The 26,327-nt window shown below is 43.8% G+C and overlaps 1 pseudogene across 1 annotated transcript; it reads right to left on the bottom strand.

The window, feature by feature from the left end:
- Positions 1 to 24,008: 24,008 nt before the first annotated feature.
- On the bottom strand, positions 24,009 to 24,495 carry LOC309621877 (serine/arginine-rich splicing factor 3 pseudogene; annotated as a pseudogene). Its single transcript has one exon. The product of its transcript is annotated as a serine/arginine-rich splicing factor 3 pseudogene (transcript).
- Positions 24,496 to 26,327: the final 1,832 nt, after the last annotated feature.

Below are 26,327 nucleotides of genomic sequence, written 5' to 3'. Positions count from 1 at the left end.
CCGCAACTGGAGAAAAGCCCTCGCGTAGAAACAAAGACCCAACACAGCCAAAAATAAATATAAATAAATAAATTTAAAGAAAAAAATTAAAAAAAAAAAAACCCGAGGCGTGCTCATTTCCCCACTAACTTTTCCTGGTGACAGACGGAAAATAGCAGTTGTGAAGTGCCTACCTCCTATTCAGGCTCTGCTTTTTGGGGGATGGGCAAACTTGGTCACATTATTTTAACTAGCATAGAAAATACTAGTGCTGTGTTTAGTACACAGGTGGCCATCACTGTCTTAAACCAATAGTAATTCCCATCAACCACGGGCTCAGAAGAGCTCAGGGAAAATTAAATAGCAACCACCTACAAGATCAGAGAGAGAGTTGCCAGCCGGCAGATCAGGGGTCTGGTGGTCACATGCCAGGGTTCCTATAGTTCTAGTGATTAGCAGATGTTAAAGGACTGTGCCATTCCAGCAGAAGTGTAGCTCTTCTGAATTTTTCTGGGAAGAGATAATCATGGCTGATCTTAGAACCTGAATGATGTCTTGTAAGAGGAAAACCGGCCCAAATAAACTGGTTTAAAATAAACGAACAAAAAAGACAACGAAATTTCTCATAGGACTGGTTTAAGCCTTTTTACTCTCTTTGAAAGCTGCCACAATTTTCTCAGATGTCCCCAGTTTTCAGAGCCGCAGAGGCTGCGTGGCAGGGCAGGTGGCGTCTCCAACCTGGGGCGCCAATACCCAGGCTTGTGGGAGCCAACACAGATAAGGAGTCAGCCCAAAGGACTGCCTACCAGTGGGGTTTGGACTCACAGCCTTTCCCTCTTCTTCAGTGTCTTTCCTCTCTAGGCGGCATTTCTGTCTAGAGATGCAAGTTGAAAGTGCAGAATCTGTGTCCATCATTTCTGTGGGTTCCTCACCACCCGTTGCCTGTGGCTGCCTGGCCTCTTCAATTGAAAATCCAATCAGCTGTGCTTAGCCAAGTGTTTACCTCTGCTGTTTGAAAGTTTAAATGGATCTTTAACTCTTTCCCTCACTAGAAGTCTCCACAAAGCCATGGATAATTGATGCAGGGTTGAATGGGGCCTCAGGTTTTCTTCTCTTTTGGGGCTGGTGGCTCTCAGCTGGAGGAAGTTTTACACGTCAGACAGGGTGGGACGGCGGCCATCTGTGACTGTCAATCAGGGAGGCTGTTTGTCTGGGGAAGGCCCTGCACAGGGACACAAACAAACTCTTCCAAACAAAGGTGGAAACAAAAGAGAAAACAAAGCCTGAAGGGGGGTTCCCAGGTTAAGATTTCCCTCTCTATGACCACAAGCAAAAGGGCTCGATGTTCTATCATTTAACTCTGCTCTTCAAGTCAGAAGTTGCACAGAGGTTAAGTATTTGCAGATTTTAGCCACCTACCATGTTTTGAAGCACAAAGCACTTCGAGCAATAATTTTATAATCATAAAATAGGCTGGTAACTTTGTTCCTTGAAACTGACAAAAAAGTAAACCTAAAATGTTTTCCTCTGTGTCGCTTATTTTTTTTTTTCAGTACTTCTGTGGTCCTGTATTTTGCATATAATTACCAAATTAAAAAAAGAGGTCTCTATGTCATGTCTGTGTCCATCTTTCTTTCTACAGGCCTGCTTAGAAAATCCTTTTAAAAAGAACTTTGGGGCTTCCCTGGTGGCGCAGTGGTTGAGACTCTGCCTGCTAATGCAGGGGACACGGGTTCGAGCCCTGCTCTGGGAAGATCCCGCATGCCGCAGAGCAACTAGGCCCGTGAGCCACAACTACTGAGCCTGCGCGTCTGGAGCCTGTGCTCCGCAACGAAAGGCCACGATAGTGAGGCCCACGCACCGCGATGAAGAGTGGCCCCCACTTGCCGCAGCTAGAGGAAGCCCTCGCACAGAAACGAAGACCCAACACAGCCAAAAATAAATAAATAAATAAATAAATAATAATTAAAAAAAAAAGAACTTTGTAAGGTAGCAATTTCTGTCTTTCCAATGTATCCTTTTTATAATGAAACATACTTTTTTTTTCAAAGTCCATGGCAAGTATATTTCTTATGCCTTAGCCCCAAACGCCAAATATAATTTCTGCATTCTTTCAACCCGAATGTTCTTTGAAAGCATGCTAAATATGTTTGAGACCAACGTTAATAAATATTTAAGAAATTAAAGTGAAAAGGAAAAATCGAAAAGAAAAGGCACCAGACTGGAAAGAAAGGAGTACATTTGTTTTTATTCAGAGACAGGATCTTACATGTAGAAAATCCTAAAGAACTCACACACATACACACATACACAAATCTACTAGAACTAATAAATTAGTTCAGCAAGATTGTAGGATACAAGATCACCATACAAAATCCAATTCTATTTCCATGTACTAGCAATGAACAACCAAAAATGAAATTAAAGAAACAATTTCATCCATAATAGCATCAAAAACATTAAAATATTTGTGAATAAATTTAAGAAGACACATAAGACTGAAAACTACAAAGCACTGCTGAGAGAAATTAGGGACGACGTAAACAACTGTAGAGACATTTCATTCATGGATTGGAAGACTTAATGTTGTTAAAATGACAGTTGTCTCCAAATCTATACATTCAACAAAATCCCTACCAAAATCTGAGTAGGCTTTTTTTTGAGGGGGGGCAGAAATTGAAAAACTGATGCTAAAATTCATATGGAAATGCAAAGGATCCAGAAGAGCCAAAAACAAGTTTGAAAAAAAAAAGAAAGAAAAGAATAAAGTGAGAAGATTTTTATTTCCTGATTTCAAAACTTACTATAAAGCTACAGTAATCAAGACACTGTGGGACCAGCATAAGGACAGACATATACATCAACAGAACAAAACTAAGAGTCCAGACATAAGTCCTTAAGTTTATGGTCAATCAATTTTTAACAAAGGTGCCAAGACAATCCAACGGGGGAAGAAAACGTTTTTATCTTCAAACAAAAAAACAAACATTTTTCAGACAACTAGATAGCCACATGCAAAAAAAGATGAATTTAGACCCTTACCTCACGTTATACATGACAACTCAAAAATCAAACAAAGACCTAAGAGCTAAATTGCTAAAACACTTCTAGAAGAAAAAGAGAAAAAAATCTTTGGGGAATAATTCAGTTAGGCAAAAAGTTCTTAGATAAGACACTAAAATTCATTCAAAAAGTTGTAAACTGGACTTCAAAATTAAAACCTTCTGTACTTCAAAAGTCACTATGAAGAAAATGAAAAAGAAGCCACTGACTGGGAGGAAGTATTTGTGAATTATACACATGATAAATAACATAAATAAAGACAATCAATTTTTTAAATGGGCATAAGATTTAAATAGATATTTCACCAAAGAAGATATAAGAATGGCTAATCACCACAAACATGTCCAATATCACTAACTGTTAGGGAAATGCAAATCAAGACCCCAATGAAGCACCACTTCACACCCACTAGGAAGGCTAGAATCAAAGACAACAGCAAGTGTTGATGAGGCTATGGCAAACCTGGAACTCTCATAAAATGATGGTGAGAATGTAAATGTAGTATAATTTAGAAAGCAATTAGTGATTCCTTAGAAAGTTAAACATGAATTCACCATACAGCCCAGCAATTCCACTCCTAGTTACATACCCAGGAGAAATGAAAACATACATCCACACTTGTACGTGAATGTGAACACAGCAGCATCGTTTGTAATAGACCAAAAGTGGGAATAATTCAAATGTCCATCAACTGGCGAAGGGATAAACAAAATGTGGTCTATCCACGTAATGGAATATTATTCAGCAACAAAAGGGAACGAGAGACCGGAACACACAACGTGGATCAACCTCCAAAACCTGGTGTTAAATGAAAGAAGCCATGTGCAAAAGACAAACAGTCTACAACCTGTAAGATTCCACTCATATGAAATGTTCAGAAAAGGAAAATTACTATAGAGACAGAAAGCAGATTATTGGTTGCCTGGGGATGGGAGCAGGAAGTGACTACAAGTGGGCACAGGGGGTCTCTTTGACACATGGAAATGTTTTAAAATTAGACTGTGGTGCTGGCTGCACAACTCAGAGTTTACTAAAACTCATCAAATTTACACTCATAGTGAGTGAATTTTATAACATGTAATAGCATGCCTCGATAAAGCTGTTTTTCAAAGAGTAAAAGTTGCAAAATTTTGTTTTGACCAAAACCATGTTTCAAAGACACCAATTCTCACACGAATTGAAAAAGATCAATATTCAGACTCTGGATTAAGCTCTGAAGTCAGTGTGAGAAAATGAAATGTCTTCCATGGCAATAATGATGTGACGTCATAGTACTTTAACCATGATGTTCTTTATATATGAGAGTAACATTTGCATACTTTATGAATTAAGCATCTATTTTGGAGTCTCCTTATAATCGGAAACATCCTTCTCTAACAGGAGAGGGTATGCAGTCAGAGAAGTGAGTAGATTGTCAACAGACAGATGGAATTTATCAAATGTTATGTGCCCCACTTGCATATGATGAAATTATTTCAGTATATCACAGAAGAAAATGGTAGCAAAACATCTTAACCATACAAATTGATTTTAACCGACAAATTGATTTTACTGTCTATTTGATAACCAGTATCCCTTTAAAACCATTCTTTCAATGAGCCAAACCCAGGACACTTGTCAATCTCTAAATGAGTAAGTTTTACTGACAGCAAATTAGGAATCCACTTCATTGGTGTCCGTTAAGACGTATGGTTTCTATGTTAGGATGAGGAAGATAAAGGCAGCTGTCATTTACTTAACCTTTTTTATTCTGGAAACCGGCAATTAAAAACAAAGAAGTTAAGCATTGATCCTGCTCTATTAGTCTTCTATTGCTGTGTAACAAATATCCACAAACTCAGTGACTTAAAAACACCGCTAATAAATACCTCCCAGTTCTGGAGGTCAGAAGTCCTGGCTGGCTCTGCTGGGTTTTCTGCCTAGGGGCTCACAAAGCCAGAATCAAGGTGCTGGCAACCTGGGTTCTTATCTAGAGGCTCCAGGGAGGAATCTGCTCCCAAACTCATTCATGCTGTTGGCAGAATGCAGGTCCGAGGGCTGTAGGACTGAGGTCCCCGTTCCCTTGCTGCCTGCCAAGGAGGAGGGGTCACCCTCAGCTCCTCGACACACTCACAATCCTTCTCATGGGGCCCCCTCCACCTGCAAAGTTGCCAAGGGTGCGTCCCACCTTTCTCCTGCTTCAATCTCTCTGACTTCTGCTGCCGGCCTGAGGACATTCTCTGCTTTTAAAGGGCTGGTGTGAGCAAATTCAACCCACCCAGAACACAACCTTAATTATATCTGCAAAATCTCTTTCAGCGGGTTACCCCTGGGAGTAACCCCTGGAGGCTTTTAAAAGTCACGGGAGACGTCGCAGAAATCTGCCAACCGCACCTGACTGTCTTTACAGGCAAATATATAGCGCAAGTGGATGAGTAAAAAGCAGTCAACGTGGAAGGAATGGCATGATTAGCAAACTCACTGCTTCCTAACTTCCTAATAAAATAATCGATTTATGCAGAGATCGTCAGTGAAAATGAAACGAATGGCAGATGACAGCTGAATGAGGAGCCGGAGAGCTGAGCGCACCTGAGCCCACTTTAGAGAAGTGACGGACGGCAGAGCGGCCCCTACGTGTCATGTGCCTCTTGCTACAAAGTCCGAACCTAACACGCTAATCCAGCTGTTGGAGCTGGCTTTCAGCTCATAGGAAATTTAGGAAGCAGAAGTGCAATTTAAATGACACCACGAAAAAGCAAACAGAGAAATCCAGAATGTGGAACACTCTACAGCCGGCCCAGTTTCTTCAATACGTCAATTACCTGGGGGTGGGGGTGGGGGTGGGGTGGGGGGCTGTTCTGGATTAATGGGATGTTATTACCAATTACAATACAAGAACAATATTTGGATCCTGATTCAAAAAACACAAGAGTAAAAGGACATTTTAAAGTTAATCAGAAAAACCTGAATATGGACTCAGTATTAAAGTAAGAATCATCATTTTCATTGGTTGGCATAAAGGTCTTAAGGTTGTATGAGAAAACATTCAGGTTTTTTAGAGACGCACATAGGGCTGAAATGCTACGAGGGGTTTGCTAATTGCTTTAAAATATTCCGGCAACCACAAGAAGAGGGGATGGACAAAGCAGGTACACAAAATGTTGAAACATACCGAATCTGGCTGATGTATATGCATGGGGGCTCATTGTTCTGGTCCACTTTTACCCCGGACTAAACATTTTTATAATAAACGATTTCATTTAAGAGATTTCATTCATTGAGCATCTGCTGAGAATCAATCACTGTGCTCAGGGCTTCGCATCCACTTCCTGCTGGATCCTCACTACGGCCTTATGAAGCAGGTACCATTTGTATCCCCACTTTTATAGCTAAGAATATGAAACAACGACCAGTGTGGGGTGTAGCCGACAGGCCTGCCAATTGCCCGCCACCCCAGCGAAGCCTCAGAGGCCAAGGAAATGAAAGATTTCTACATTTTTTGGTTTCACAAAGCAGTCTGACAAGTCGCCTGCAGCCCGCGTTGGAGGGCGATCCCCCAAACCATGCGCCAACCGCAGCACAGGGGATGCTGGAAGGTTCGGAAGGAGACAAAAGGCGGAGACAGGTAGAGGGTGAAAGAGAAACAGAGGGACCACAGAAAAGCAACAAGGTGGAAACACAGGGAGACAGTCACGGAAAGGGGCGGAGGGAAGAGATGGGGAGACAGTGGGGAAGAGGGATGTGCTTGAAGGGGGATGTCACAGACCTAGAGTCAGACAAAGCTACTGCAACCTTGGTCCACCTTCCACTCTGCCCCACCCCTCACACCAACCAGAAAACGGGAACGCCTCGGAGCAAAGGAGGGACCAGACACGTTCAGTATAGAGCTCTGTCCACGTGTAGTTACAGATCCGTGTCAGGCACGGTTACCTTGTCCTCTCTCCCCATCCCCCAGCCCCCATCCCGTGACCTTCTCCCCAGACAGCTCACCAGCTCCAAGCTCAGAGCCAGGAGGAAGGGAAGGAGGAGTTATTTATTTATCTAAACCATGTTTCAGTTTTTTAACGGCCTAACTGAGATAAAAGTCACAGACCCTCAGTGCCCAGCAAAGCTGTTCTCAGCGGGGAAAGTCTGTGAGGCTGAAGTTAATAGCACAAGGGCCACGTTAATGCCACTAGGGGGTTCAGATCAGAGGCTCCTGGAGGCGGCTTCAGGTGACGGTTTAATCACAACGGAAAAAACGGGTCTGGGGTTTGCAACGTGTGACTGGGGGGGTGGGGGGAGTGGGGATGGCAGAAAGGGGTTACAGGAGGGAGCGTGGGGAGCAGAAAACACAAAGGAAGACAGAATCCTCAAACAGAATCCTCAATGCCTTTCAGAGACTGGAACTAGACCTGCAGAGGAGGGCAGGCCTGTCACACCGACCCCCCACCCCACCCCGGGCATGTTAATAACACGGAACCACTTGCTCAAATTACACGTTAAAAAACACCTTCTTGGCCTTCCCTGGTGGCGCAGTGGTTACGAATCCGCCTGCCAACGCAGGGGACACGGGTTCGAGCCCTGGTCCCGGAAGATCCCACATGCCGCGGACCAACTAAGCCCGTGCGCCACAACTACTGAGACTGCGCTCTAGAGCCCGCGAGCCACAACTACTGAGCCCGCGTGCCACAACTACTGAAGCCCGCGCACCCTGGAGCCCGTGCTCCACAATAAGAGAAGCCACCACAATGAGAGGCCTGCGCACTGTAACAAAGAGTAGCCCCCGCTCACCGCAACTAGAGGAAGCCAGTGCGCAGCAATGAAGACCCAACACAGCCAAAAATAAAATAAAATAAAAAATAAAATAAATTAAATTTAAAAAAAAAACTGTAAATGACGCCTGCCCTCAAAAAATGCCCTGGGGTAGGGCATAGGCAAGGAAATTCAACACATGACAAATTTTTCAAGAACTCAATATGAAGAGGGAAGGTGTAGCCACTCTTTAAAAAAAAAAAGGAAAAGAAAAAAAAGGACATGCCTAAAGTTCACTATAAGGAATTCTTAGCCATATGCAAATCCAATGTCCAAAAAGGTTTCAGCTCACACCAGTCAAATGACCATCAGCAAAAAGTCTACAAACTATAAATGCTGAAGGGCTTGTAGAGAACTGTGTACCTTCTAGCTGCTGGTGGGATGTAAAGTGGTAACAGCACTAACACAAACTGAATGGAGCTGCTTTAAAAGGTAAAAATTCAGCTACCATATGATGCGGCAGGGCACCTTTTGGGCCTATAACCTAAGGCCACCAGAATCAGAAAGACAGAGGCAGGCAAATGTGCACTGCAGCAATATTGAAATAGCCAAGATATGGAAGCAAAAAAAAGGTCCATAAACAGATGAATGGACAAAGAAGAAGTGGTATATAGACAGAATGGAATATAAGTCACGAAAAAAAATAAAAGAATGGCATATGCAGCACCACACATGAGCCTAGAGATAATCACACAACGTGAAGTAAATCAGAATGCGAAAGACAAATGCCTTTTGATGTCACTTATGTTATCTGAAAATTCATAAAAATGAACATATTTCCACAGAGAAAGGCAATCTCAGATTGAGAAGACAAACTTATGGTTAAGCCAAAGAAAAGGTGTGAGGAATGGATAAATTAGGATATTGGGGTTAACACACATATACTAATACATATAAAATATATAATCCCCAAAGACCTATGGAATACCAAGAGTGGTCTACTCAACACTCTGTAATAACCTACATGGAAAAGAACCCAAAGATCAATAGATATATGTATATGTGTAAATGAACAAGATTCTGTACACCTAGAAAAAAAGACATTTTTCAATCAAGTTTGCTCTGATAAAAACTACAACTTAAAGACACAGACAAGAATTAAGGAGGCTAAAACTTATGGGGGTTTGTCCTGGCACATTCCACTCTAATCTGCAACCTAAAAGCACAACTTGCAGCAAGGTTCTGTTTCCCTAGCAAGCAGAGTTGGCAATGTAGAAGTCTTCCCACCCTAAGGCCGTTTCCTCAAACAGCAGCTCAAATCTACTGCTAATGGTCACTAATAGTCACAAGGACTGCAGGGCTGTAAATGACTCATGCCCTCAAAAAATATCCTGGGGCAGGGAATGGCCAAAAAATCCAAACGCGGCAAATTTTTCAAGAAGGCAATTAGAAGTTGTAAGTTTAGCTCAATCTTAAAAAAAAATGAAAAGGACATTGATAAACGCAAAACATCAGGAATTCTCAGACGCATGGAAACCCAATCTACACAAAGGTATCACCTCACACCAGTCAGAATGACCATCAGCAAAAAGTCAACAAACAATAGATGTTGAAGAAGTTGTGGAGAACAGCATAACCTCTCGGTCTAAGTGGGATGTAAAGTGGTAACAGCCAATAATAGGAACAGAATGGCAGTGTGTTTAAAGGTAAAAAGTGAGTCACCATATGATCTGGAAGGCCCACTATTGGGCCTGTCACCTGTGAAAGCCAGAATCCAAAAGACACGGGATGGAAAATCGTGTATTGCAGCAGTATTTACAATAGGCAAGACATGGAAGCAAACAAAATGCCCATCAACAGATAAATGGACAAAGAAGAAGTGGTATACGTACCGAATGGAATAGTAGCCTCGGGAAAAAAATGAACAGTGCCGTTTACAGGACTACAGATGAGCCTAGAAATAATCATATTAGGTTAAGTCAGTCAAAAGGGAATGACAAATATCCTATGATATCATTTATACATGTTATCCTAAGATTGCTACCAATGAACATATTTCCACAGAAAAAGACACTCACAGACTTATAAAACAAACTAATGGTTAACCAAAATGAAAGGTGGGAGGATGGATAATTTAGGACTAAGGGGCTAACATACATAGATTAATGTATGTTAAATGTATATAAACATATAACATATAAACTATATGAATTATATAATCACTAATACATAGAAAATATATAATGACAAAACACCTACCAAATACCAAGGGAGGTCTACTCAACATTCTGTAATAACATACATGGTAACAGGATCCGAAGATGAACAGACATATGCATGAATCATTGAGCAGATTCTGTACAGCCAAACAACCACAACACTCTAATCAAATTTACTCCGATAAGAAATAGAAATTAAATTTAAAAAACAAACATAAGTAAGGAGACATAAACTTCTGGGGGCTTGTCCCAGCACATTCCACTCTAATTTACAACCTTGGAACGCTACCTCCAGGAAGACTCTGTTGCCCTAGTAACAAGAGTTGAGAACGAAATAATGCTGCCACCTTGTGGCTCTTTCCCACAACAGCAGCTTTAAACCCAGTGCTAATGGTAGCTTAATAGTCACAAGGACTGCTGGGCTGTAAATGACGCCTGCCCTCAAAAAATGCCCTGGGGTAGGGAATAGGCAAGGAAATTCAACACATGACAAATTATTCAAGACGTCAATATGAAGAGGGAAGTTGTAGTCACTCTTTAAAAAAAAAGGGAAAAGAAAAAAAAGGACATGCCTAAAGCTCAGTATAAGGAATTATTAGCCACATGCAAATTCAACGTCAAAAAGGTTTCAGCTCACACCAGTCAAATGACCATCAGCAAACACTGCAGGATTCCACTCCCTGTGCTTTGTGGCTGCTTCCCAATAGCTATCTAGTTTACATTTGGTAGTGTATATATGTCCATGCCACTCTCTGACTTCATCCCAGATTACCCTTCCCCCTCCCTGTGTCCTCAAGTCCATTCTCTATGGCTGAGTCTTTATTCCTGTCCTGCCCCTAGGTTCTTCATAACCATTTTTTTCTTTTTTTTTAGATTCCATATATATGTGTTAGCATACGGTATTTGTTTTTCTCTTTCTGACTTACTTCACTCTGTATGACAGTCTCTAGGTCAATCCACCTCACTACAAATAACTCAATTTCATTTCTTTTTATGGCTGAGTAATAGTCCATTGTATATATGTGCCACAGCTTTATCCATTCATCTGTCGATCCTGCCAACACTTTTACTTTACTCAACTGAGACCAATGTCAGACTTGTAAGGTAATAAATTTACGATGTTTTGAGTCACTCAATTTGCGGTAATTCGTATGAAAGCAATAAAAAACAAATACAGAGGTCCTACAAGAGCCAGGCTATATATTTATATTTAAGTATTTCTAAAATGAATTTAACCCTGTGATTCACAGCAGCAGCAGCTTCCAAGGGATCCCACCACACACCTGAGGCGAAAGCAGCCTAATAAAGAAGCAGTGACAGCAGCAGGTCACTGCCCCACACTTGGGGTAGAGGGGGATTTGATCTACTGTAGCAGCAGCATAGCCTGAATGGGAATGCATCCTCCTGTGGCACTAGTCCCATCAGCATTAGTCTAATCTGCTAGCATCTGCTGTGCCAACAGGCCCAACGTATACAAACCCTCCAACTCAGTAGCATTAAGTGAGCCAGGCTCAGTGTTTCCTGAAACTCATATCCAATGGCACTGGAAAGCCCAGATATCACCTACTGTTATGAAAACATAAAAAACAATAACAGAAGACTGGCAACTTCAGAAAGAAAAGGCGAACAATGGAATGGGTGAAAACAAGTGGGATAAATATAAGAGACTATCATTAGTCTCATGAGTTTCTTAAATTCCCTATGATGGTCAAACAAAAATTATGACACCGTCTGATGTGGTTCTCAATGTATATAAAGGAAATACTACAGAAAATCATACTTTAAAACTGGGGACTATTAAGAGACCTAAATGGAAGTAAAATTTTGAAACTTCACTTGAAGTAATAAAAGACAGATTCCAGTAGGCTATGATAAGTTACATATGTATAGTGTAAGGCCAAAAGCAACCACTAAGAAAACTATACAAACAGTATACACAAATGATTATAAATAAATTAGATTAAAATGGACTTACCAAAAAATGTTTAAGTAACCCACAAGAAGGCAAAATAAGAGAAACACAGGATTGAGAAACTAAGGTAAAAGACAAAACAAAAAATAAAATGGTAGACCTAATCTTTAACATAGCAATAATTACATTAACTGTAAATGATCTAAATAACCAAGTCAAAGACAGAGATTGGAAGAGTAGATGAAAAAATCACAAGCATGATCCAACTCTATACTGTCTATAAGAAGCTTACTTTAAACATCATGATATAGGTAGTTCAAAGTAAAAGGATGAAAAAGGTATATCATGTGAACATTCATCAGAAAAAGCAGGAATGGCTATATTAATATCAGATAAAGTAGATTTCAGAGCAAAGGAAATTATTAGGGGCAAAGAGGGTCATTACATAAAGATAACAGGAATAATCCACCTAGATGACCTAGTGATACTAAATGTGTGTGCACCAAACAACAGAACTTCAAAACACATGAAGCAAACACTGAAAAAGGTAAAAGGAGAGAATTTCAAATCCACAATTATTATTTGAGACTTCAACACAGCAATTTATAGAACTCCCAGAGACAAAAATCAGCAAGGGTATGGAAGAACTGAAAACATCATCAATCAACAGGATATAACTGACATTTAAAGAACACACTCAATAAAAGCAGAATACATATTCAAGTGTCCATGGAACATTCACTCATATACCATACACTGGGTGATAAAAAAAAACATTAGCAGATTTAAAAGAATTAAAATCATAGAGAGTATGTTCTCTAGCCATAATGGAACCAGACTAGAAATCAATAACAGAAAGACAACAGGAAAATCTTCAATCACATGAAAACTAAACATCACAATTCCAAATAACTCATGGGTAAAAAGTCAAGGAAAAATTTTTAAATGCATAGAATAAAAGAAAATGGAGATATAACAGATCAACGTTTGTGGAATGAAGTGAAAGCAATGCTGAAAGGGAAGTTTATAGCACTAAATTGGGAAAGAAAATATTTCAAAGAAATAGTCTAATTTTCTATATTAAAATAGTAAAAACGGAAGAGGAAAAAACACTAAACAAGCAGAAAGAAGGAAATAATAAAGATGAAACAAAAATCCATGAAACTGAAAACAGGAAAATGGGGGGGGGGAGGAAATCAATGAAACAAAAGGCTGGTTCTTCAAAATAAACAATCTCATCAAGAAAGATGTAGCAAGACTGATCAAGATAAAAAGAGAGATGGCACAAATCACAGATATCAGAAATGCAACCAGGGATACCATGACATATCCTGCAGGTTAATAAGGGACAAGTTATTATGAACAAGTCTACACTATAAATTCAAAAATGTGGATGAAATGGACCAATGCGTCTACACCCAAAACTACCAAAACTCAGCCAAGATGAAAGAGACAATCTCAATTTTCCTGTAACTATGAGAAACACTGATTTTTCATTTAAAAACTCCCAAAAGAAATATTCAGGCTTAGATGTTTCACTTTTACCCAAGACTTAAAGAATTAACACCAATTTTACATGACTTGATAAGAAACAGAAGTAGAGGGAACAGTTCCTAATTAATTTTATGAAGCCAGTATTACCTTGATACCAAAACCAGACTGGGATAGTATAGAAAGAAGAAAACTACAGGCCAGTATTTTTTATGAAATTGGCTGTAAAAATCCTCAGCCAAATATGAGCAAATTAACTCCAGAAATATATAAAAAGAATAATATACCATGACCAAGTGGTATTTATTCCAGTTATGCAAAGTTGGTTAAATATTTGAAAATCAAACAATGTAATCTACCATATCCAATAGATTAAGGGGGAAAAGTCATGTGATCCTAATCATTAATGCAGAGAAAGCATTTGACAAAATCCAATCCCATTCATGATTTTAAAAAGAGAAGAAAAGAAACTCCAAGCAAACTAGGAGTAGAAAAGGAACATACTGAAACTCATAAAGATGATCTACAAACAACCTATACCGACATTATATTTAACTGTGAAAGACTGAACGCTTTCTCTGTAAGATCAGAAACAAGGCACCGATATCTGCTCTCACCACTTTTATTAAATATATTACTGGAGGTTCTAGTAAGAAAATAAAGCAAAAATAAATAAACAGATACATTTAAAAGTTAAATTTTTAAAAAGTTTATTTAAAAGATGAAAGAACTATTCCTACTATGTTGAATAGGAAGGAATATATCCTCCTGAATGTTGAATAGTAATATATCCTATTATATTGAATAAGGAAAACTAAAACTGTCTGTATCTGAAGATGAGATGATAATCTAAATGGAGAAAATACCAAGGAATCCACAAAAAGCTTGAGAAATAATATTAGTTTGTAAATGTTTTAGAGTACAAGATCCACACAATTTTATCAAATTATATATTAATAACAAATGTGTAGAAGCTTAAATAAAAATATGTGATGCCATTTACAACTGACCTAAATAAATACTTAAATAGAAGCCCAATAAGACATTTATAGGACCTCTATACTGAAAATTTACAAAATGCTGATGAAGAAAATTTTAAAAGTCCCAAACAAATAGGGAGACATACCTTGTTCATGGATTAGAAAACACAACATAATAAAGCTGTCAATTCTCCCCAAGTTAAGAGGCTTAACACAATTACTCTTAAAATGCCCTCAAGATTTTTGTGGATATAGACAAGCTTATTCTAAGATTTATATGGTAGGAAGAGGCTGAAGAATAGCTAAAACAATTTGTAAAGGAAGATTAAAATGGGAGGAATTAATCTACCCAATTTCAAGATTTCGCAGTAATGATGGAGGGTAGATACATAGATCAATGGAATGGAACAGAGAACCCAGCAATAGACTGACACAAATACATTTAACTTGGTTTTGACAGCAGTGCAAAAGCTATCAAGGAAGAATAGACTTTTCAAAAAATGGTACTGAAACAGTTGGACATCCCTCGACAAAAACAAACAAACAAACAATGAACCTTAACCTAAACCTTACACATCTTACACAAAAATTAAATCAAAGTGGATCATAATCTTAAATGTAAAAGCAGGACATTTTTAGAAAAAAAAAATAGGAGAAAATCTTTGGCATCTAGAACTAGGTGAATAATTCTTAGACTTGACACCGAAAGTATGATCAATAAAAGCAAAAACTGATCAATTGGATCTCATCAAAATGAGTTAAAAATGCTTCATAGAAGATCCTTTTAAGTGGATGAAAACTCAAATTACACAGTGGGAAAACATATTTGAAAATCCCATAGGAGACAAATGACTTGTATCTATAATATACAAAGAACTCTCCAAACAACTTAAAAAAATCCAACTAGAGAATAGGCAGAAGACAGGAACAGACATTTCATGGAAGAGAATATACACATGGCAAAGAAGCACATGAAAAGATGTTCAACATCGTTAGCCATCAGGGAAATGCAAATTAAGACCATAATGAGATATCAGAGAATAACTAAAATTAAAGTATAGTGACAACATCAAATGCTAGCGAGTACGTAGAAAAATTATATCACATCACTGGTGGGAAAATAAAATGGTTTAGCCACTCTGAGAAACAGCTTGACAGTCTCTTTTAATCCTAAAAGTAGATTCACCCTACAATGCAGTAATTGTACTCTTGAGCATTTATCCAAAAGAAACAAAAACTTAATGAAGTTCCCACAGAAACTTACACATAAATGTTCATAGCAGTTTTATTTCTAATAGCCACAAACTGGCAACTCCCCAAATGTCTTTCAATGGGTGAATGTTGAAACAGATTGTGATAAAATCTTATGATAGAATACTACCGAGCAACAACAAGGAACAAATTATTAATATATGCAAAAATTGAAATGAACTTCAAGGGAATGATGCCGAGGGAAAAGTTTTTAAAAGCCAATCTCCGAAGATTAAGTAATTCATGATTATGTTTACATATTATTCTTAAAATAACAAAACTGTGGAGATGGAGAACAGATTAGAAGTTGCCAAGGGTTAGAGATGGGGGTAGAAGGTACAGCGGGGGAACTCTGTGAGGTTTTTGTGGTCCCAGTACAAATAATACAGCAATCTTGGTTTTAATCCCTAAAGATTTTTAAAAGCAATTCCTAGTAAGAGGTGTCCAGATATTTAGCAATGGCAGCAGATTAGAGGTATAGCTCCCCAACATGACAACTTCGAAAGAGATCTATACTATCAATACTAATTTAATGCATATGTTAATTTTTAAAAGGCCAGTCACAATACTTAAATGGTACATATCTTAACGATATTACTCTGGGTATCCAGCTATACCAGATGGACTAGCAGGATTTTCTGTCCATTCAATCTTATTTAAGACAGTAAATCTTATAATAAGACAGTTAAAAAAAGAAAAAGAAAAACAACAAACCTCAACTACAGTTGGATATTCTCACAGCAAGATGAGGTGAAAATACGTAGCAGCGGTTCAAAAGCTTAAGCAGTGGCACCTAAATTTGGCTGCACATTAGAATCCTCTGAAGCACTTTTTAAAAACCCTCACACCGACGGTTGGTCATGCTAGACCAATACAATCATTTTAACTCTCCTCAGACGATGCCAATGTCTAGCCAGAACGGAGAACCAGCGGACTAAGCAGAAGGGGATGTTTCTACAAAGATCTCTTAACAATAAGTCCTCTCACCCAATCAAGATTTACCTCCCCGCAAAGGGGTAAAGAAGGCTAGATGTTGTCCATACTTGCTTAGCTTTAATTAGCACTTGTGACTTGCCCAAAACCTAGATCATGTTTCCCCTAAATTTCATGTTATTCCCTAAGTTTATCAAACCCAAGGCTAAGGGGTTTGCCAGGATGAGATTTTAAGTGCTCACACAGGGGAAGTCCCTGGCAAACCAGGACAGCGGTCACTCTACACTGCAATGTAAAGCATCCTAAATAACCCTGCCACTGCTCCCAGATACTAGTCTGTGCCAACCAGTGGAGAAAAGGCATTCTCCATTACTACCATGGCAAATGCTACTGTACTTACCTTGGCTAGTCCCTATCTTTTCCAGGCGCCACTCCCCTTCACCTGCTGGTGGACGCTTCGGCCAGCTGACAATGCAGATATTTTCAAACTTTAAGGTGAATAAAAATCATCTGGAGGGCCTGTTGTAACAGAGATCACTGAGCCCCACCAGAGTTGCTGATTCCATAGGGCTGGGACCGGGCCCTAAAACTTGAATATCTAACACATTATCAGGGGATGCTGGGAAAGCTGGTCAGGTAATGGTAAAGCTGGCCAGGAAAAAGAAACCCGACGTGTCAGATCATAAAGTATGGAAGGGCAAGCCCGCCGGCAGTCCAGGCCGGGGGGAGGGGGCGGACCTGGGTCCCCAGCCCTACAGGGCCAACGGCAGACCGGCTCGGGCGCCCCTCGGAAGCGCGGGGTCCCCGCTGCCGAGTCTGTGCCCCCGGCCGGCCCCGGCTCCCCTCTGCCCACCCTGCGCGCGGGGGCTGCAAACAGCCGCGGAGAACCAGGCAGGGCGGGAAGGGGGGCTCCAAAGAGGGTCTGGCGACTTGAGTCGCTCCGTTACTCGGTGGGCTCAGCGCGCGCCGTGGGGGAAGAGAGGTGGAGGTCCGGGAAGAGGGGACGGGCGGCACTCACGTAGACCAGCAGCAGCCATGGGTAGACGGCGGGCTCGGCCACCACGGGCAACTCCAGCCTCAGCTTCTCCCCCACGTTTTCGCGCGCGGCCCCCGCACCAGGCTAGTCTGGCGGTTGGGGGAGGGGCGGGGCGCCGCCGGCGGGGGCGGGACAGGCGGGCGGGCGGGAGGCTGAGGGGAGGGAGCCTGGCCTGGGCCTCAGCCGGCGCCGCCGCCGCCGCCGCCGCCGCCGGCCTGCTCCCGTCCGGCCCCCGGCTCCCTCTTTGTGGTCACAGGCCCGGGGCCTCCAGCGCTGCTGCCAACTGGGGCCGGCGTGAGGCAAGCACAATGAGCCGGGGCTCGGCTGAACCACTCACTCGCAGCGAGCGCCTCCCGCCCCGTGGACCCGCCCCCACGCACGCACGTACGCACGTACGCACGCACGCACGTACGCACGCAAGCACGCACGCACGTCTTCAGCTGCCCCCCCCGGCCACACCCACCGGCCCGAAGTGGAGACCCGGGGAGACCCCTCGGGGCCTGGGGTGGCGGGTTCGACTCCCGCCCTTGACGTACCGTGACACCTCCCCCCCAATATGTTTCTAGGTATTATATGTATATATGAATATACTATTATATACACACTTGCGTATGAATTTATATGTGTATGTACATGCGCATATTTACATATAGGTGTGTGTGTACACATTGTATATATGTATGTGTATATATCTTATATATATGATATATGTATGTATATATACGATGAATTTCTATATACAGTACATATATATTTTTATGCTATATGCTTTTATATGTAGGTGTATATGTGTGTCTATATGTATGTACGTGTATGTATTGCATATATTATATGTGTATGTATGTATACTGTCTATATGCACACCTAAATATCTTTGTATGTGTGTATATACGTATGCTATATATGTACCTAGGTGTGTATATTGCATATGTTATACGTATGTGTACATACTGTATACATACCAACTATGCATTTTATATGTGTGTATGTATAGTGTATATGTATGTGTGTATTGTCTATATTGTGTGTATATGTGTGTATACATACTGTATATATACAAACTGCATTTTATATGTGTGTATATATGTATGTGTGTATTGTATATACTATATGTGTATATGTGTGTACGCATACTGCATATGTACACAGCTGTATATTTTTGTATGCTTGTACATATGTACGTGTGTGTGTATATACACACACACCCCATATGGATTCTGTTTGTCTGGAGAACCCTCAGTGATACGGACACTTATGACAATTGAGTACCTGCTCTTTGCCAGCCAGGGAGCCAAAGGCTTGTCTTTCGGTGTCTCCCTTAAGTATCACGAGTCCCAGGAGGGAAGGTGATGCTGCTCCTACCAGTTGAGGTGCCTCAGGGTCAGTTAGGTGGACAGGGTGGGGGGCTGGAGCCTGGTGGAGCCCAGGTGGAGTTCTAGCAGCAGTACAGCCTAGCAGTCCCACTTCCCCGGGTGCTTCTCACAAAGACGCCGAGGGAGAGTCGGGATCTGAAGGAGGGAATGAGGAAGCTTCCGTGGGTCCGCAAGCCCAGACCAAGGCTGACTCGTCAAGAGTGTTAGAGGTCAGGACTGTGGTTACCCTGGGGGTGGGCTTACACAGAGCCATTCATATCCTGAAAAAGTATCCATTCTGCTCTTGTTTGTATGGTTACCCCCCTCCCCCAAATCTTTTAAAAACAGATTCTCTTGGTTGCTGGGAACACACACGGGGAAGTTGTGTGTGAGGGGGTATGATCCAGGGGACAGGGAGGATAAGCCCCCCACTCGTAGGGCAAGGAGTGGCTCAGCTTTGTGAGCTGAGGATGGCCCACGAGGTTCCAGAGAGAAGGGTCCCTGCTCCGTTCCTGCTCTGTGCACCCCATTCCCAGCCTGAGAAGCCCAGAGCCACCCACCCCCCCCGCAACACACGCACACCAGGGAGGAGAGCCAGTCACCCTGGCTCCCAGCCTCCGGCTCCAAGGCTCCCGGCACTAGGAGCTATTTTCAGCTTTCATGCCCTAGGACACGGCCAGAGCTATTGTCTCCGGAAACTCTCTGTCTGTCTCTCGCCCGGCCTCCCTCCCTTCCTCCCTCCCTCCTCCGCTTCTTCCCCTCCAGCTCCATCTGTCCTCCCCTCCACCCTGCATTTCTACCCAGGATGGCTCACAGACAGCTGCTCCCCGTGCCCACCTGCCACCATTCCATGGATGTCAAAGCAAGCCCTGGGGACTTCCCTGGAGGTCCAGTGATTAAGACTCTGAGCTTCCACTGCAGGGGACGCGGGTTCGATCCCTGGTCAGGGACATAAGATCCCACATGCCACACAGCACGGCCAAAACAAAATGAATAAATAAAGTTATAGTGATGAAACAGCCCTAGTGGTGCAAGGATGGGACGTATAGCTCTATGGTATAGAAAAAAGGTCCAGAAACAGATATATGAGAACTTGATATGATAGAAAGTGGGGAAATTAAGGAGTTTTCAATAAATGGCATTAGGACAATTGCATATCCATGTGGGGAAAAGTAAATTAGAAAAAAAAAAAAGCAAGCCCTGGTCAGGTGTGACCTTGGGCCCAGGGCCATTGGCACAGGTTGTCATGTGGGATGTTCTTCCTTAGACTCCTCCCTCCCTCCTGTGTCACTGTCACTTCCTCCAGAACCTTCCTGGACTCCCCTCCACAAGCCCGGGGTGTGCCCTCACCCGCCCTGGATCACCAGAATTCCAATCCCGGCCCACCCTTCCCCGCCAGGTAGAGAACTGTGCATGGTCAATAAGACCGTAGAGGTCATTGGCCATTGCTATTGCAGCTGGAATTGTTACTGTGTTTAGATAGGGTGACCAACACCCGCCCCCAGTTTGCCCAGGACCGCTCAGGTTTGAGCGCTGGAACTCTGGGGAAACTCTCAGTCCCGGGGAACCCCAGAAGGCTGGTCAGCCTATTTAGGACAGATCTTTCACTTGATCTCCCAACCCCCGAGAGCCAGAAAGGGAATCTCCCCCCTCCTTCCATTGTAACCTTCATTCATTCATCCACTCATCCCTTTATTCAACTCCTTTATTCAGCAAGTATTTATGAAGCATCTACTACACAGCAGACACTCTTCTAGGTGCTGGGGACATAACAGCATCCCTGTCCTCAAAGAGCTCACGTTCTAGCGAGGGCAGCAAACAGTAAACTGAGAAGGTGTGATTTATTACATGGGGATGATGTCTCGGAGACCACTGCAGGGCAGGGGAGGTGGGAGAGGAAAGGGGCAGTTCTAAATGCAGGCGCTGACGGGATTGGGGCAGACCTTGCCCTGGGCCAGGCTGGTTGCTTCAACACAGCTGTCCTCGCCCAGAGCCATCCTGCCCCCGCCTCACCCAGTTCTTCCGTGATGTGTGGGGAAAATCTGTGGTTGTCACAACTGGGAGGGAGGGCCCCTGGAATCAAATGGGTGAGGCCAGGGATGCTGCTAAACCCCACACAGTGCCCAGGAGGGGCCCTCAGCAGAGGATGACCCGCCCCGAATAACCCCAGTGCCACGGGGGAGACCCTGCACTAGTATTATTCAGACCCGCTGGTGCCCCGATTCCTGCACAGGCAGGGACTCTAACCGGCTCACCTCTGTATCCCGAGGTGACCTAGAGTGGGGCAGCCACGAGGGCTGAGATGAGTATCGGGGGTGAAATGACAAACCTCTGCACCCACTCTCCCCTCCGCACCCCAGGGGCGATGGTCTCTATCTCCTCCCCGTGCAGGTAGCTTTTCCCTGAGCCATTTCTTCTTGTCAAGGTCCCTGTCGCAGGTTGGGTTCCCCGAAGATGACGTTGAGAGCAAGGATTGGAGTGCAGGTGGTTGATGTGAGGCGTGCAGGAACAGATACAGCTGCCATAGGGTCCCACAATTCCACTCCCGGGCATAGATCCGGAGAAAACTCTAATTCAAAACTATACATACACCCCTGGCATTTCCCTGGTGGTCCAGTGGTTAAGAATCCATGCTTCCAGTGCAGGGGGCGTGGGTTCCATCTCTGGTCAGGGAACTAAGATCTCACATGCCGTGTGACAATAAAAGAAGAAAGAAAAAAGAAAGAAAGAAAGAAAGAAAGAGAGAGAAAGAAAGAAAGAAAGAAAGAGAAAGAGAGAGAGAGAAAGAAAGAAAGGAAGAAAGGAAGAAGGAAAGAAGAAAGAAAGAAAGATACATGCACCCCAACGTTCATTGCAGCACTATTTACAGTAGCCAAGACATGGAAGCTACCTAAATGTCCACTGATGGATGAATGGATAAAGAAGATGTGGTACATATATACAATGGAATATTATTCAGCCATAAAAAGAATGAAATAATGCTATTTGCAGCAACGTGGATGGACCTAGAGATTATCATACTAAGTGAAGTAAGTCAGAAGAGAAAGACAAATATCATATGATCTCACTTATATGTGAAATCTAAAATACGACACAAATGAACGCGTCTACAAAACAAAAACAGACTCACAGACATAGAGAACAGACTTGTGGTTGCCAAGGGGGAGAAACAGTGAGGGAGGGTTGGATTGGGAGTTTGGGGTTAGCAGATGCAAACTATTAAATATAGGATGGATAAACTACAACGTCCTACTGTCTAGCACAGGGAACTATATTCAGTATCCTGTGATAAGCCATAACGGAAAAGAAAAAAGTTTTATTTATAGGTTCCATCCCTAACTGAGCTGGCCCATCCCCTCCCATGTTTCTAAGTGCAGCCCGAGGCTGCAGACTTCCCACCCCACCGTGGTCTTCAGCTCCAGAGCAAGCCACCTGCGAACCACCCACATCTTCCCAGGGGCTGGCAACTCTCCTTTGCTACTGATTCCAAGACACATCCAAATAGCAAAAATGTGACCATGAAAAGAAACTCAGGCATGTTCAAATCAGGGAAATAACATTCTTAGCTCTGTTCAGTACTCGCTTAATTTTACAAGAGCTTAGAGTTACAAAAAAGTTGCAAAGATCTGTACAGAGTGTACAGAGTGCCGTGGACCCTGACCCAGTACCCCTATTTCCAACTCATTAGTACCTTAGTGTGACATGTTTATCCAACTAAGGAACCAAGATGGATACATTGTTATTAACTAAAGTCCACACTTTATTAGAATTTCCCTAGTGTTCCCCTAACATCCTTTTTCTGTCCCAGTCTCCTCTGGGCTGTGACATTTCTCAGACGTCGCTGGGTTTTGATACCTTGAAAGTTTTGAGGAGGACTGGTCAGGTGTTTTGTCCCTCAATTTGTTAGTCTGTTTGTTTTCTGATGTTTTCTTATGGTTGGTCTGGAGTTATGGGGTTTGGGGCGGAAGACCCAGACAGAGATAAAAATGCCATTCTCCTCAGGTCACATCAAGGATACACACCATCAACGGGACTTATGACAAACGATTTTACCCTTGATCACCTGGCCAGTATCGTCTTTTTTTTCTTGCTGCGTTGGGTCTTCGTTGCGTGTGGGCTTCTGTAGTTGTGGCACGGGGGCTCAGTAGTTCTGGCTCCCAGGATCTAGAGTGCAGGCTCAGTAGTTGTGGCCCACGGGCTTAGTTGATCTGCGGCACCTGGGATCTTCCCGGACCAGGGCTTGAACCTGTGTCCCCTGCATTGGCAGGCGGATTCTTTTCTTTTCTTTTTTTCTTTTGCAACCAAAACGTTAATCCCAAGGATTCTCACAAAACATATTACAAATGACAGCATGAAAAAAAAAATTGCACAGTAACTCAAAGTTCAGCTCTACAATATACTCTTAATCTGGCAGGACATTGGTATCTTGATAATCTCAAATTTCCAAAAAATATTACAAAGAGCTATGTATTCATGTACAGCAATCACAGAGGGGACGTATGACCTAACTCAAAGGTAAACTAACTTCCTTGAAACTTCTTAGATTTTAAACTCCCTGGACAATCTCTTGTCCGGTGTGAAGACTAGTGGAATTTTTAAACCTCTAATCTAGGGTAAGGGTGCGGCTTTCATTTTTACCTGCTGGCTTGGGTTCACAGCACCTTTTAAAGACTGCTTGCTTAACTACAGCTGCATACCATATCCCAGCTACAGAAAGTCTTTTCAATGTTTGCCAGTGTTGTTTCCATAATAGTAAACATCACACTTTAGGTGGGCAGGAGTTAGAGTTTTATTATCAGTCTAGGCAAGACCAAAAATTCAAAGCAAGTTCAATTTTGCTTAAGGGAACATTGTAAGGTAACAATTCTTCATATTACATGCCTCCCAGGACCCATTTCAAACCATAGAGAATGACACCTTTATGTGTCACTGTCCCAAGAGACAAACAAATGTGAACAACTAAAACATTTAAAAAGTGCACCAAGCTTCGGAAGTCTCAAACAAAACTTGAATTTTCTGTACATACTCCTGCCAAATGAAGTTATTGCCTGTACACCACTCCTCTTGCAAAGTGGTCTTCTATTTCCTTTCATCTGACCTAGATCGGCTAGGAGACCTAGAGAAAGATCAGGACGGCTTGTGATTTCTCTCTTGGGACAGGGATCTCTCTCTTCTCCTATATCTAGAAAGGGACCTGCTCTGGCTGACGGAGAAGGCTCTCCATCTTGGAGATGTGCGGGAGGTGGAGGACTCCTCCTCCCATAATCATCTCGAGGGCGACGACCCCAAGAAGGAGGCGGTCACGATTTCGACTTCTCTTTTCCCCATTCGACAGGTCCACTCTTACTCGGCAGCCACATAGTGTTCTCCCATCTAGTTCTCGGACAGCATCGGCTGCATCTCGGGGATCTTCACATTCAACGAGAGCGAAGCCGGGAGGGTTTTTAGCACCCCACACACTTCAGAGTGGTCCATAATAGCCTAAAGCTCGTTCCAATTCAGCCTTGTTACCACTGTTTCCAAGATTCCCTACATAAACTTTACAGTCCAACGGACAGGAATCACGTTGCAAGACCCTCGTGGCTCCTGGGTTTCACGGGCCACAGGGTGGTCCCGGGCCTCTAGAATCTGGTAGCTGAATCTGCTCGCACAAGCTGTCCTGTGGGGATGCGTTTTCCCCTATGTGTCCAGCCCGGGGCCCTGCTCTCTTGGCCCGGCCTCCCGGGTGAGAGGGTGAACCCCAGCTCCCTGGAGCAGACACTCAGAGCCCTGGTGACTGGACTCACGGCTGACGGGGCTGGAGCGGCGGCTGGACACGTGTGGCCAGCCTGGTGGTGTTTGGCCCCGTCTGCAGTTCCAGTTCCAGCTGAGAAAGAGCCTCCCTGTGTTACTTTCTCCTGGTTGTGTAAGGATCCCCGGTGTCATTTGACAGAAATGTAGACGGTGTGTTCTTTCTCTCTTTTCTCCCTGCTTCCTCTCCTCCCTCGCTGCCTCCCTCTCTCCCTGTACCTCTTTCCCTGTTCCGCTCTCCCTCTACCTCTTTCCCACTCCCTCTCTCGCTCTCCCTCTGTCTCTTCCTCTCTCCCTCCCTCTCTCCCTCTCCCTCCCTCTCCCTCTCTCTTTCCTCTCCCTATCTCCCTCTCTCCTCTCTCCCTCTTCCCTCTTCCTCTCCCTCTTCCCTCTGCCTCTTTCCTCTGCCTCTTTCCTCTCCCTCTTCCCTCTCCTCTTTCCCTCTCCTTCTCTCCCTCCCCCTCTCTCCCTCTCCCTCTCTCCCCCCTCTCTCTCCCTCTTCCTCTCTCCCTCTCCCCTGTCTCTGCCTCTCCCTCCGTCTCTCCCTCTGGGAGGGAGTGAGGGAGATGGAGAGATGGAGGGAGCGGGAGAGTTGGAGGGAGAGGGAGAGGGAGAGGGAGAAGAGGGAGGAGAGGGAGGGAGGAGACGTCTCTCCCTCCCTCCCTCCCTCTGCCTCCCTCCCTCTCCTCTCTTTCCCTCTCCCTCCGTCTCTCCGTCTCCCTCACTCCCTCTCAGAGAGGGAGAGACGGAGGGAGAGGCAAAGACAAGGGAGAGGGGGAGAGGGAGAGAGGGAGGGGGAGAGAGAGGGGGGAGAGAGGGAGAGCTCTCTTCCTCCCTCCCTCTCCCTCTCTCCTCCTTCTCTCCCTCTCTCCCTCACCCTCTCTCCCTCTCCCTCCCTCCATCACTTTCCCTCCTTCTCCCTCTCCCTCTCTCCCTCCCAGAGAGGGAGAGACAGAGGGAGAGGGAGAGGGGGGAGACAGGGACACGGAGAGGGAGGGAGGGAGGGAGGGAGACAGAGAGGGAAGCAGGCACCCTCTCGCCTTCTCCCTCTCCCTACCTCCTTCTCCGACTCCCCCTCTCCTCTCCCTCTGTCTCTCCCTCTCCCTCCCTCCCTCTAGGAGAGGGAGAGGGAGAGGAAGGGAGGGAGAGGGAGAGAGGGAGGGGAAGGGAGACGGAGAGGGAGAGACGTCTCGCCCTCCTTCCCTCTCCCTCCCTCGCCCTTTCCCTTCCTCTCTCCCTCTCCCTCCCTCTGTCTCACCCTCTCCCTCCCTCTGTCTCTCCCTCTCCCTGACTCCCTCCCAGAGAGGGAGAGATGGAGGGAGAGGGAGAGACGAGGGAGAGGGGGAGAGGGAGAGAGGGAGGGGGGAGAGAGGGAGAGGGAAGAGGGAGAGTGGGAGAGAGGGAGAGAAGGAGGAGGGAAAGGGAGGAAGAGACCTCTCTCTTTCTCCCTCTCTCCGTCTCTCCCTCTCTCCCCCTCTCTCTCCCTCTCCCTCTCTCCCTCTTCCCTCTCTGCCTCTTCCCTCTGCTTCTTTCCTCTGCCTCTTTCCTCTCCCTCTTCCCTCTCCTCTTTCCCTCTCCTTCTCTCCCTCCCCTCTCCCTCTGGGAGGG

Source organism: Balaenoptera borealis (assembly GCF_965194805.1).
Source record: "Balaenoptera borealis genome assembly, contig: HAP1_SCAFFOLD_1118, whole genome shotgun sequence".
In the NCBI taxonomy this organism is placed as follows: Eukaryota; Metazoa; Chordata; class Mammalia; order Artiodactyla; family Balaenopteridae; genus Balaenoptera; species Balaenoptera borealis.
This window is presented reverse-complemented; position numbering and strand designations above follow the sequence as displayed.